The following is a 15,290-nucleotide window of genomic DNA, read 5'->3' on the forward strand; positions in this document are numbered from 1 at the left end:
ACACAAACACACACAAAACCCCAAACCAAAACAAAGAAACAAGAATATGAAAGATGAGCATTTTTCATCATTGATGTTACATTCATATATTTGCCAGATTGTGGTTTTCTTTCTATTTGAATAAATTACTGTAATTGTAACCTGAGACTGAGGTAACAAAGTAAATGAAAGTGCAGTAGGAGGGATCATAAAATATCTTTCTCATTTGTCCCAAATCCACTTGTGTAACAAAATAAGGTCCTTTCATGTTTACATTTGCTTTATTATTGCTATTTTAGTACTTGTAGCCAGATGTGTACCAATCTGTCTCCTTCACTAGGCTGTGAACTGTTTAAAGGCTCTTATTTGCCTCTGGGGTCTTAGTGTCAAGCACATGGAATGTAGTCCGTAGGTATATATTTTGTTAATTAACTAATTAAAACAGCAGCTCAGGATAGAGTCACACTCTCCACTGGAAGTCATGTTGTATAAACGAGGGTAACTGAGCAGAACGTCATCTATTTAAAGCAAGTGGAGGGGAAGACCGGCAGTAAGGAAGGTTAGGGTCAACAACTGAAAAGCGTGAGGAGCAAGATGACAGTTGGTCATTAGATTTCCCAGAGCTTGAGCATTTTTGTCAGATCACAGAATAGACCCACAATTGAGCTTGGTCTGCTAGTAACCATAGCCATTGTTAAGTACAGGCTTTTCCCTTCCTCTCCTCTATCCAACATGGCTCTTATTCTCAAAAAGAAACTCTGGTAGAACTACTTAAAAGAGCCCATAAAGTCAAATGTAGTGAAGTCAGGTAGTGGATGTTAAAGAAATGAGATGAATTCTGTCCTAGTGTTTGGGTTACTAACTTTGCATAGGAAATTAGATTTACATTTTAAATGAGTATATTTGCTGTGTACTAAATTTTCCTAGCCTGTGGTATAGAGTTGAGCTCCTCCTTGTTTTCACAGATTGGAAGGAATTAGTCTCTTGCCTGTAGAACTGAAGGACATAATTAGCATTTCTGAGAGACACTCTAGCAAAATTAGGAAAATTTAATTCAGTTTGGTTATTGGGCTTGCTTTTTTTTTTTAACATCTTTATTGGAGTATAATTGCTTTACAGTGGTGTGTTAGTTTCTGCTTTATAACAAAGTGAATCCATTATATAAATACATATGTCTCCATATCTCTTCCCTCTTGCATCTCCCTCCCTCCCATCCTCCCTATCCCACCCCTCTAGGTGGTCACAAAGCACAGAGCTGATCTCCCTGTGCTATGTGGCTGCTTCCCACTAGCTATCTATTTTACATTTGTTAGTGTATATATGTCCATGCCACTCTCTCACTTTGTCACAGCTTACCCTTCCCCCTCCCCGTGTCCTCAAGTCCATTCTCTAGTAGGTCTGTGTCTTTATTCCCATCTTGCCCCTAGGTTCTTCATGACCATTGTTTTTTTTTTTTAGATTCCATATATATGTGTTAGCATATGGTATTTGTTTTCCTCTTTCTGACTTACTTCACTCTGTATGACAGACTCTAGGTCCAGCCACCTCACTACAAATAACACAGTTTCGTTTCTTTTTATGGCTGAGTAATATTTCATTGTATATATGTGCCACATCTTTATCCATTCATCTGTTGATGGACACTTAGGTTGCTTCCATGTCCTGGCTACTGTAAATAGAGCTGCAATGAACATTGTGGTACATGACTCTTTTTGAATTATGGTTTTCTCAGGGTATATGCCCAGTAGTGGGATTGCTGGGTCGTATGGTAGTTCTATTTGTAGTTTTTTATGGGCTTGCTTTTATTTGGATTAACAAAGGCATAGCTTAATTAAGGCTGCCCCAGAGGGCAGTAACCGTCTGAAGAGAAGCTGTGAGTAGTGAAATGGCATACACAGTCTTACCTTCAACTCACCTTAAATTACTCTGGAACAAGACAAGCTAGTAAAATAAAATTAGGAAACGTCTTGCATTTGAAGGAGATTTATGGTTTATGAAATTATTTTATGTATATTAAAATCTCAACAGATAAAAATCCTAACTGTTGGCAAAGATGTGTAGCAAGCAGATGTCTCATACATTACCTGTGGGAGTGTTAACTGCATCAACTATTTTGAACAATTGTTTGGCAGTATCTACTAAAGCCTAATACATACAAGCTATGACCAAGAAATCCCAATTCTAGGTATATACCCAACAGAAATGAACATATTTGTTCTCCCATTCATAAAGCCAGAAGCAAACACTATTCAAATACCCATCAACAGAGAAATGTATAAATAAATCATGGTACTTTTATAAAACAGTACTATACAGCAGGGGAAAGGAATTATCCATAAACTGCACACAGTATGGGTGAACCTCGTCAACATAATGCTGAGTGAAACAAGTCAGGCGTAAAAGAATACATACCATGTGGGTCCTTTTATATAAAGTTCAAGCACAAGCAAAATCTATAGTATTAGAGATCAAGGTAGTGAACGCTCTTTTGAAGGGGTGTGAGTGATATTTCTGGGGTATGGTGACATTCTGTTTCTTGTCTTAGCATGTTTATTATTACACGAGCATGCTCAGTTGGTAAAATTTTATCAAGCTATGCAATTCTAAAATGTGCACTTTTCTCTTTGGTATCCTCTAATAATATTTGTTTTTAATCTCAATAGATACACAAATCCTAGGAGGTTGTCAAGGAAACTATTATTATGTCTCTTTTATAACTGAAAAAAAATGAGGTAAAGAGAAGATAAATGAGCTTTTTAAAGTACTTAAGTTACTTTTCACATTGTGGATCAGGGCTAAAACAGTGCTTTATTGTATTGAAGGTGAAGAAATGTTGTGCCTTGTCTTAATTGTGTTTTTTTTCCTCTTTGTAGGAAGTAGTGCTTTAGAATCACATGTTACTAATTATATACCAACAATTTATACATCCCAATATGCAGGTAGAAAGAATGGAGTAAAGGTATATTTCACTTCTCTTAGTAAAAGTAAAAATAGAGTATACAGAAGTTTACTATTCTAAATTTACCAAAAGAAGTGACCATCTAAAATCATTCACTAGTAAATTTTTATTCTAAACCAAACCAAGTAAACCAAACCAAACAACCAATCACATCTTCAGGTAAAATCTATATTTTATATACAAAATGGTATACCTAAAGTTCTCGTTTTCCATATGAGGAAAACTGAGTAGGAGAGAGCAGAAATATCTTACATGGAATTAACTACCAAGGCTAATACTAATATAAAGCAAAAGAAACGATTTCCTTCACAACTAGTCTTGGTATAAATCAACTTGGACAAATTTTACAATCATACAATCGTTAAAAGGAGCTAGGGGAGAGAGTGGTAAGGCAATGGCAGGAAAACCAACAATCTAGCCCTGAATGTCCTCACAAGCACTATAATGTTAAAGTAAAACGTTAATTTGAAAATGGAATTATAATTTATAAGCAAGCTCCCAATAGATGAGATTACTCTTCTCCTTTGTTAGTTTTAATCGTTAAAGTTATCACATGACAGAGTTTATGCATTTTATTCTTTAAAATGTTTCTTTTCTTACTGAAAAGCCAATAAATAAGTAAAGTCATCTCAAGATGTTTTTGAAAAAATTTAAACAGCTAAAATCTCACTTTTTAGCACAATAACTATTTTTATATTATCTTGCAGGTGATTAAGTATATTTACATCATGGTAATCTTAAGGTATGTACTTTTTTTCTTTCTAAATGACAAGAGCAATATTATACATGCTCACTGAAATATTTTCAAGTAGTAGATAAAGGAAAGGGAAACGTTCTATTCCTTTTCACTCTCACTCAGGAGTAAGCACTGTTAACACCTTTTTCCTTGTATACTCATACATACACACCTACTATTTTGTCTTTTGTTGCTACCACTTAACATTTTGTTGTAAACATTTTCCCATGTTTCTGCAAAATTGCTGTTTTAAAGGCTACATAGCATTCCTTTGTGTGGATGTAGTAATCAGGGCTCTTAATTGTAAGTGATAGAAACCCAACTTAAACTAGCTTAATGAAAATAGAGACTTAACGGCCTGTGTAACTGGAATAGACAAGAGTGGAAGAGATGTTAGGAAACAGGGCTCAAATTATGTTTTCAGGAACGTGCCAGCTGAGTCTCTGTCTCTCTTCACCTCTTGTGTCTGTTTGTGTATTGGCCTTGCTTGATTTTGCTGCAGCCAGGCTTTCTTCATGTGGCTGGCAACATAGAGCTGTATTTTTCCAGTCCTTGACCATAGATGCAAGAGGATGTCTTCCTAACTAATTCTAAAGGGAAATTCCTAGGAAAGGACTTTTATTGGCTCATCCCTAAACCAATCACTGTGGGCTGTGGAGATGGGACAATTTAATTGGTCACTTCAGGTCATGTGCCTACCCTTATGTTTAAGGAAGTGATAGGGAAGAAACATGCTTAGCAGCCAGAAATCATACCCGTCATAGATACTGTATCCTGGGCTTTGAGACTGTTTTGGTATTTTGCCTATGATTGATAACCTTGAGAATACCTTCAAGGTTGTTACTCCTACCAGATTTTTTCTTTATGAAAAATTCTTTGGAGTAGAACTTCTGAATCAAAGAGTATCACACAGACATTCTATGGTTCTTGCTACATGTTGCTTTATTGTTTTCCAAAAGAATTGTGTCAAAGAAACAGCTAATAAAAAATGAGTGCCTATTAAAAGTTTTAAGCCATTTATTAACTCAACAAATATTTGTTCAGTTATATGCCAGGCAATAAATCCATCCAACGTGTCACAGAGTTAGGGAGTCAGCAGTGTCTAAATTCAAACCCATCTGAGTGATCTGTCTGCATTGTAGCAGGAAGAATACACATGCGGAGACATTAAGTTCTGTTTAGAAGTCACTGTGGATCCTTGTGGGTGGGCAAATTGTCTTGAAATGGATCTATCAATTATCAACTTTCCTAAAATGGTTTCAGCCATTTTGAATTACCCAAATGATTGATTCCTTTTCATTCAAAAAAACGGATGCAATATAAATTGTAATCTGAGGCATCATCACCCACCAGCTAGCTTCTTCATTTCCCTGAGCTTTGGTTTGCTCATTTCTTTTTTTTTTTTTTAAAGAAGATGTTGGGGGTAGGAGTTTATTAATTTATTTATTTATGGCTGTATTGGGTCTTCATTTCTGTGCGAGGGCTTTCTCTAGTTGTGGCAAGCGGGGGCCACTCTTAATCGCGCTGCGCGGGCCTCTCAGTATCGCGGCCTCTCTTGTTGTGGAGCACAGGCTCCAGACGTGCAGGCTCAGTAGTTGTGGCTCACAGGCCTAGTTGCTCCACGGCATGTGGGATCTTCCCACACCAGGGCTCGAACCTGTGTCCCCTGCATTAGCAGGCAGACTCTCAACCACTGCGCCACCAGGGAAGCCCCAGGTTTGCTTATTTCTGACTGAATATCTGCCAAGCTCTCTCCTCAGGGCCACTAAGGGGATCAAAGGTGGAGAATGAGGGGTCAAGGAGACTAGGTGCTTAAGGTGTGATGTCACCAATGATGCGTGATGGAGCCAATGAGGTGAATGTGATAGGAAATTTAAAAACTGAAAAAATTAATTTGGGGAGTTCCCTGGTGGTCTAGTGGTTAGGATTCTGGTTCATTACCGAGGCCCGGGTTCAATCCCTGGTCAGGGAACTGAGATTCTGCCAGCCGTGCAGCGTGGCCAAAAAATAAATAAATAAATAATTAAAAAATCAATTTGTTAAACTGTAAAGTGTGGTATGAATGTAAGATATTATGATCGGGAGAGGTGCTGCAATAGCAGCTCTTTTTTATATGTACATATGGCACAAAATTATAACGGTGGAACATAAAGCTGGGTGTTGAAACTCTGTCATCACCTTTGCAGAAAAATAAGGAAAAAAAAATTTCTGAAATGCCTCTTCCTTTAATTAGAAGCTCTTGTTACGTTGTGAACATTTTATTAAACATGTAGATAGAGTGATGAGTTATTAAAAACAAATGGATGAATTCACATAGAATTGCTAATTTCCCTTCAGATTTGAATTAAATTAATGGGCAAGAATTTATCATGTAAGGCATGAATAACAGGGCATGTGAATTGTGTTCAGGTTTTAGCACTGACTAAACTTTTTCAAGGTTACAGCCATAGATTTTTTTTTTCCCATGACTGAAAGCAAACTTAGAGATATTAGTTCAAATCCCTCATTTTATAGACTATTTTGGTTTCATTGCTTTAGCAGAAACTTTCAATGCACACTTCCATTTGGTTAATACCCATCTATTTCAAAAAGATACGTTGTGGCTATATTTGAAAGGTACTTAATAGGGAAACCATTAGAACTATATGGAGTGGTCCAAATTGTTTAGGAAAATATTTTCATCAGGGAATCATAAGATTTAAAAATAGCTGGCATTTACACTAAAAGTTTCATAAAATGCTTTATAAATGAAGGCCTCAGTAATCTCTGGAATGCATTCACAGTTGTTTGGTTCCATTATAAGTAGTGGTGGGAATGGAAATTCTAGAATCTCACCTCTATTGCTGTTCAATTTCCAACTATAGGTTCAAAGATTTGCATACTTTTAGTATCCATGAGCTGTCTAGAAGCTTCTTTCTGGTGCTTGCCACATTATGTACACTATTATCAAATGGTATCAGTTGACTAAAAGCCAAATTCTGGCAGAAAGAAAGATTAATTAAGAGCTTAATTATCACTTTCTGCTAAGTGACATTTTGTTTAACTCATTCTTTATAATTTTGTCACTAGTGTTAGCATATGCAAATATTGGCTAATCTTATTCTCATGGTAAGAAATAGAAGGCTTATGAATTCAGATGGGTCCCAAATAATACCCAAACATATACTGAGTCATGGATAACATCAGAACAAGGTAAAGAAACAATTACAGTCAGATGTTCGAAACAGAAAATTCATGAACTGGCCAATTATCCTTCGTATGATATTAGGTACATTCTTTAGAAGTAAATAAAGCAAGTGACAACTATAATTTCTGTCACCATTTTGATTGAAGTATGGCATGGAGGATCATTTTCTTCTAATTCAAATTTGTTCATTAAATTGTTGTGAAGCCTTGGGCAGTTAACAGCACAATACAGACAGAGCCACATGACATGGTACAAAGTGCACAGGCTTTGGTGTTGGACACAGTCTTAACTTGACCCTCCATTTGTGGTTCCCTCACTTATCTGATCCTTCATCTAACTTTCATTGAGTATCATCTATGTGTCAGGCATCACCTGGGAAGTGGAGCTACAAAGCTACAGAAACGAATCAGACATGATATTTGCCCTCAAGGAACTTGTATTTAGTGGCAAGAGACAGGCAACAAATAAATGTATAAAATAGGAAGATTAAAACCTACAAAATGGGAGTCCTATGAAGATTTAGATGACATATAATATACTTGAAATTGTCTCTAGCCTGTATAGGCATATAACAAAACAAATTTAGTTGTTCTTCTTCATTCAGCTATTTATTCACTCAACAATTTTTTTCAGTGCCAGATAAGCTTACGGCACTGTTCTGGGTATTGAACAAGAGTCAGGATAGTGCAAGTCCTAGCTCCTATGGTAACCTAGAGATTTACCATATAAAAGTTGGAGGGAGGGGCTTCCCTGGTGGCACAGTGGTTGAGAATCCGCCTGTCAATGCAGGGGACACAGGTTCGAACCCTGGTCCGGGAAGACCCCGCATGCCGCGGAGCAACTAAGCCTGTGCACCACAACTACTGAGCCTGCACTCTAGAGCCTGTGAGCCACAACTACTGAAGCCCACGCACCTAGAGCCTGTGCTTTGCAACAAGAGAAGCCACTGCAATGAGAAGCACGCACACTGCAACGAAGAGTAGCCCCCGCTCACTGTAACTAGAGAAAGCACGCGCGCACAGCAACGAAGACCCAACACAGACAAAAATAAATAAATAAATTTATTTAAAAAAATAAAGCTGGAGGGAGAATAGCGGAAGGGAGTATATCAAGTACATAGATACCTTCTGCATAAGGCAGAATTGGATAAATGTCAATCATCTCTTACAAGTTAGACACAATGTAAGTGGAACAGGAAGACAATATGAACTGGGTAAAAGGATTGCTGCAGTAAATGTGTTGATGAAATTGGCTGTCATTGAAGTGTAGTTTACCATTCAGTAGATGGTACTGAATGATTTTTTTTTTTTTTTGGCCGCACTGTGCAGCTTGCAGGATCTTAGTTCCCCAACCAGGGATGGAACCTGGGGCCCCGGGAGTGGAAGCGCGGAGTCCTAACCACTGGACCGCCAGGGAAGTCCCCACATGAATTTTTCCAGTAAGGTTCATCACTCAAGTTTCAGAGGAAAGAAGACCATGGGGTGACTCAGAAATCAGTCCGACAAGCATGAGAAAAAATCAAAGGGTCGAGAGGAACAAGAGAAGGCAACATAAAATCCCAGACCCTTGACTCCAAGCTAGTGAACCTTGCTAGAGAGGCCAGGGAAATCAGAAGGAGGTGACTGTCAAGATAGGGAGAGAAGGATAGGGGTCACGGAGGGTGGGGAGAGCATGCTCAGTGCTCAGAGAGGGAGTGGACAATATCAAAGGACAGAAGTTTGTGGTCAGAGAAAGGGAACTCATAATCTTGAGATATACACCCACCTCAACTGGTGGCCCCAAGTTGAGTCATATTAGGGGCCAGTGTGGCAGACATGAGATATACCACTCATGTCCTCCTTTCCAGAAAGGACTTGCTATTCAGCTTCAAGAAGTGTGGTTAGCTGACAGCCTCCAGGTATTAGCTCCTTCAAGACCTGCTCTGTGTTGGAGCTGAGGTTACTCTGTTTATGGAGTGGCCCCCCAGCCGATGACTAAACAAGGCAGTGGTATAAGGAACTGGCCATGCCCATCCAACACGGACTTCTTGAACTGGCCATCGTAGCTCTGTGCTCCCTGTTGGGCTGGCAGAGAAAGCACTGCGCTCTGACCACTGCCCTGCTCAATCCTGTTTACTCCCCTTTTCTTTTACAGGTGTCACTCCCTCAGAAAACCTTTTTTACTCCATACTTTATCTCACCATCAGTTTCCAAAAGAACTCACCTATAGAATTTTGAGTCCTGTCACATACATTATCTTACTTTATCCTTAACATTATCTTATTTTATCCTTATAATAACTGAGGTGGGAGAGATAGTACGAACAGCCATGCTTTGCTTTACAAATGGAAAAACGGAAACCCAGGACACTTAAGTAACCTGACCATGTTTACACTGCTAGGTTGTACCAAAGCTGGATTAGAAACTTTCTCCAAACCTTTTCCAAGCTTCGTGCTCTTTACCTTGGGCAATGTTAAGAAGAATAATGAGTGGCAACAAAAAGTCCTAAAGGAAGTCACAACTGGGTATCTGCCAAGCTTTGTAGAATTCACATGAGGTTGAAAAGTAAAAAACATCATAGTCGTAAAAGCAATCTCACACTTAAAGTAGTACATTTTGATTCAACAAGAGAATTATAAATTATAAAAAATTATTTGTATTCATTTTCAAGGTTCCTTTTGTGTATGTTGAGGACAATTGTAATGTTAATGTGAGTCTTTCAGGTGTTACTTCACCATCAGTGGATCAGACCAGAGTCAAGTAATTTCCACATCCAAGGGAAATAGTACAATCCCCTTCTGAAATCATGCTCGCTTTTTTTCAAGTCATAAACAAGGTAATTTACAAACAACTGTTTCTTTGTTGAAACCTGCTGATCATTCTTTTCTCTTTCCTTCTTTTTTCTTTTGAAATAATAAAACACAAAAACAAATTCATGATCATTAAATAAAATTTGAGAAATACAGAAAAGTATACAGATGACAATAAATGTCACCCATAACACCACTGCTGTTAGTATTTTGGCTTCAGGTCTTTGTAGTCTACCAGTGCATACACATATGTACCTTCAATCCCTTACCCTGACTCTAACACCACCCCTAGGTCTGGAAGTCATGACTATACTTCCACCCAGGAAGTTCACCCAAGTCCAGGGTCCCTTATATTGACAGGTGATGCAGTCACTGCAATCCACCTATTACTCCCAACATGAATTAACAGTATGAAACTTCTTAAATCTCTTCTTAGATCTCACAGATTTAGATGCCAAACTTAGTTCCTCCATCTTTTATTTTTGTTGCTAAATCCTTGGGTACTACTACTGTGGTCCTTGATTGAGGGAGAAGCATTTGAAAAGTGTCTTGGGTGACTTTTGCCAATGAAGAAAGTATCACCTTTGAGATAATATCCTGATCATGAAGGTCAAGTTCTGAAGCCAGGCTGATCCAGACTGCATTCTTGGAATGAACCTAGACCAGAAGGAACCTCTTGGAAACATCAGGACCAACCAGCTGTGGGGAGCAAGACTTTGAACAAAAGCCATGTCTGGGTCACCCTGTTCAGGGGCGGCTCATCTCAGGTAAGAATCCCATTTGCTTGAAGTTCAGTGCTGGGACAGTGGGTCTCTCTCCTAGAAGTTACTCGTATAGTGGCATGTGACTGGGAAAACTTGGTACTTGCTAAGGTAATACCACATGCTCTTATGTCACACAAGCCTGTGTGTCTGGACAAGATTACAAATGTAGCTAAGCCATAGGAAATAGCTTTCTCTGTAATATTTTAATATTTGAGGTGATAAAAAGGAGAGGAATATGAAATCAAAAGTACATTGTAAAAGTAGCTGGTAAAACATAACAGACATCCATAGATTCAAAAACTCTTCTTGGTGAAAGGAGGCCCAATCAGTCTTCCTAAAACTGCATTATTTCCCAAGTTGCATTTATCATGTCCTTGGGTCTTTTAAGGGACAGAAGGAGGCTGGCAGCCAACATGTTCCAACCGTTCCCCACTGGAGTTACATGAGTGCCACCTAGTGTCACTTGCTACTGCTGAAGGGGGTTTGGATAGACCATATAGTTCAATTACCTCATCTGAAGGAACAGAGGCACTGAGAGCAGAGGTGACTTAAGCAGGCCACATCTGTGGTGATTAGTGGCTAAGCCAAGACTAGGAATCAGATGTCCTGCTTCAGACAGGACACCTGGTGATAACCTCTGGTGTTTGGGAGTCAGGAGTCCTGGGAGATGAACTGTGCTGAAGAATAAGGCATAAAACTTCCAGGGCCTCAGGTGCCCCATGCATTAAACTCCTAAAATAATACTTGCTTGTTCTGAAAGTCTTTGAGACACATGAGTAACAGAGAACAGAATCTGAAAGCTAATACGGGTCCCCACAGGCATTTAATCTGCTCTTCTCCTCCATGAACGCCTGCCACTAATCCAGCTGTACAAGTGATCCAACTATTTCCTACAAGCAAGTGCTCTGGTCCAAAGTCATCAGCCTTAATTCAGGGTGGTGCTTCAGCTGTCACCTTTTATGCTTTCGGCCTTCAGTCTCTACCTTTGTGAACAAAGCAAGTCTGACCCCATCTAAGAGACTGATGCCATTGGAATCACCCAGGCTTTGATTTCCATAAGTCAGGTGTTCTCCAGTTCTCCAAGTAGAGTTTCTGTTTCAGGATTAATCTCAGCCAGTGGTACTTAATGCTGCCCGCACATTAGCATCACCCAAGGAACTTTCAGAACACCCCTGTGCTTGGGTCTGACCCTAGACCAGCAGAGTCAGAATCCCTGAGGGTGAATTCCCACCTTTTTTTAAAAGCTCCTCAGGTTATTCCAATGCTCACGAGACTGAAAATCACAGTGATGGACTGAGCTTGCCCTGAATAAGAGAGTAGAAGAGGAAAAAGTAGGAAAGGTGGGCGGTAGATAAGGTTATTCCACCCAGGGTCTCGAACAGAACTTAGCGCTCAGTAAACGAGGGCAGAAAGGAATTTGTCCAAAGGGAAGTTGTACAATGATACTGCAGGAATTCACAGTCTATTAATGATTTCAGGCTTCTCTTACCGCCCTGCATAGGAAATATCTAAGAAGAACCACAGGTAAACTTAAAAGTAGGAAAAGCAGGTAGACTAGACAATATAGATCAGGAAGAAAGGTTTCAAAACATGAATACCATTAAAGCATTAGTCACTCTCTGCCATCCTTCTCCCTTCCCGTTTTAAATTTCTTGTTTTCCCATTCAAGTCACGTGTAGCGTATTTAGAAACACATGTACCAAAGGGGCCTGCTGTATTCTGAGAGGCTGCCCTCTCACTTCTCTGAGGAAGTGACAACTGAGCTGAGATGTGAAGTAAGGGCAAGGTGTGTACATGTCGGAGGCTGTGTGTTTGGGGTGGGGATTTTTTCAGGCAGAGACAGCATGCGCAGAGGCCATGTGTTGAAAGGCTTATTCAAGGAACAGAGAGGAGGCCGGTGTAAGGGGGAGAGGAAGGTACTATGAAAGGGGACTAGAATGTTCAGGAGGTGCCAAACCAGGCAGGGCCCGTCCGCTCGTTTTCATATATCAATACATACACACCATGTACCACTTTCACATACTCAGTCCACCGCACGTTTTCCTGCCTTGCTTTGACCTACTTTTATCTCACCTTTAGTACCAGTGACTGAATGACCTCCTTAAGAAAGTCTGAAAGTGTTTTTTTAATAAAATTCCAAACTTTTATTCTTATTGCAAATAATACATGCTCAGTGGAAAAAACGTCTAACAATTTATAGCTGTAGAAGGTCAATGTCCCCTTAAGTCGTGCCCAACCTAAACTATCACAGTTAACAGTTCCACATATTCTTTTAGACCTTTATGTGTGCATGTCCAAATATATATCTCACTTTTTTTGAAAAGTGGAATTATATTAGACACACCATTTTGCAACTTGCTTTTCTCCCCACCCTTCTGTTTTATTTAAAAATAAATAAAATGGTTAACACAATTCCTGGGGGATGGAGAAGTGACTTGCTGTTGGACCCAGCTTTTCAAGCCTAGGTAGAACCAGAACATGCACCAACTGAACTCTTCTGTTAGTGGTCATGGGGTGAGAGGAGAACTTTAAGAGTTTTTTTTTTTTTTTTAAATATTGGGAGTGTTGGGAGAAGGCATTATATTTATTTTTTTTAATTTTTTTTTGCGGTACGTGGGCCTCTCACTGTTGTGGCCTCTCCCGTTGCGGAGCACAGGCTCCAGACGCGCAGGCTCAGCGGCCATGGCTCACGGGCCCAGCCGCTCCGCGGCATGTGGGATCCTCCCGGACCGGGGCACGAACCCGCGTCCCCTGCATCGGCAGGCGGACTCTCAACCACTGCGCCACCAGGGAAGCCCAAGAGGTTTTTTTAATTGAAAAATTTTCAGCTTTATTGAGGTATAATTGACAAAATGGAAAGATATTTAAAGTGTACATGAAAAAATAAAGTATACATGGTGATGACTTGATATACTTATTCATTGTGAAAAGATTCCTCCCGTCTAGTTAATTAACACATCTACAACTTGCTTTTTTTTGCTTAATACATGGTAGACACCTTTCTGTGTCATTATATATAGCTTTACCTCATTCTATTATATTTAACAGCAACATAGTATTTCATCATATAGAGGTACCATCCAATGATTGACAATTAAGTTGACTCCAATTTTTTTTGCCATTACAAGCCAAACAGTACATCAATGAGCATCCTTGTATATGCTCTTCCTCAATTGTGCAAATATCTCTGTAAGGTAAATTCTACAGAGAATATTTCAAAAGGCACGTATACTTTAGATGTTGATGAGTATTTCCAAATTCTAATCCAAAAACATTTGCACAAATTCACTTCCCATAGTGGCATATGAGAGTGCCCATTGCCAGTCTCTGTCTCCTGATTGGTTACCTCTCATCCTACAGAAAGAACCAGAATCAGAATTTTACAGGATTTGTATCCTTAGACCTAGTCCATTTTCTGGGCCACAGCCCTATTTCCAACTGCCTAATATATCCCATTTCCATCAAACCTCTATCTGCAACAGATCCCTCCTGACGGCTCTGATCTTGCTGAGGCTACTATCATCAGGACCACATACCCCTTCTTTTGTCTCATATCTGATCAGGAACTCGGTCTCTCATAATCTTTCTCTTCCCACAATCTTTCTCATTTTTATTACTTTTTTCTAGCTCTATGGCTAATATCCCAGTTTAGGATCTTACTGGCCCCTGGCTGACGTCCCTGTCTCTGATCTCTTCTACCTTCAATCCAACTGTTCATCTTTGTAAAACTGTCCTTGGGTCATAGAGTCCTCTAATATTTGAGAACCTTCAGTTGCTCTCCATTCCCTGCCAGATCCTGGCTGAACTGTCTCTCCCATCACTGGCCTACTCTCTGAACCACCAACATGCCTGGTGCTTTTCTGCATTTGATCTTGTCAGTCCCTCCCTGAAGTTCTTTTCCTTATCTCTGCCTACCTGAAAACTACGTACCCACTGAGCCTAAATATATCTGGGCAAAGAGATTTCCAGATGGAGGGAACACTGGGGTTGCAGATTATGTAGAGCCTCTTAGGACATTGTAAAGACTGTGACTAGGGCTTCCCTGGTGGTGCAGTTTTTAAGAGTCCGCCTGCCGATGCAGGGGACACGGGTTTGTGCCCTGGTCCGGGAAGATCCCACATGCCGCGGAGCGGCTGAGCCCATGAGCCATGGCCGCTGAGCCTGCGCCTCTGGAGCCTGTGCTCTGCAACGGGAGAGGCCACAATGGTGAGAGGCCCGCGTACTGCAAAAAAAAAAAAAAAAAATACTGTGACTAGACAGAATTGAAGCAGATATCATTATCTGTGGATATAGGCTTTGTCTCTGCTCACAGATTATCCCAAATGCTTTACACAAATCAAAGATTTAAAAAATAATAACGTTTTTATGGCAGGAAGAAATTAATTTGCTTCAGGTTAGAAAGGATGACACAAGATTTTGCCCCTCCCAGGAAGGATTTCATTAAGCAGAAGCAGAAACACTCAACTGAGCAATTGCACCTACTTGTGATGTATAAGGACCCTGAAGTAATGTCCCCCCTCTTCTTCTTTTGTGTGTCTTCATTAACTTATTTTTTTAATTTAATACAAACATGACAATCATTTCTACTTCTAAAGAAATGCTTCTTAAATCATAATAGAAAACTACTTGCCTATTTGATCTAACTTGATTTCAGATTTCATATTTATTCATTACTAATTTATAGGGTTGTTGGGAGGATTAAATGAGTTAACAGAAGTGCTTAGAACAATGCCTAGGATATGATAAATGGTCTATAAGTGTTTGCAGTAATAATGTTACACACGCACACATACACACACACACACACAGACGCATGCACACAGTCCATTCATCCATTTACTCATACAGCAGATTACAGCTATGTATCAAGTACTATG

Source organism: Monodon monoceros, unplaced genomic scaffold (assembly GCF_005190385.1).
Source record: "Monodon monoceros isolate NGI ecotype Baffin Bay Population unplaced genomic scaffold, NGI_Narwhal_1 Super_Scaffold_11, whole genome shotgun sequence".
Classification (NCBI taxonomy): Eukaryota; Metazoa; Chordata; class Mammalia; order Artiodactyla; family Monodontidae; genus Monodon; species Monodon monoceros.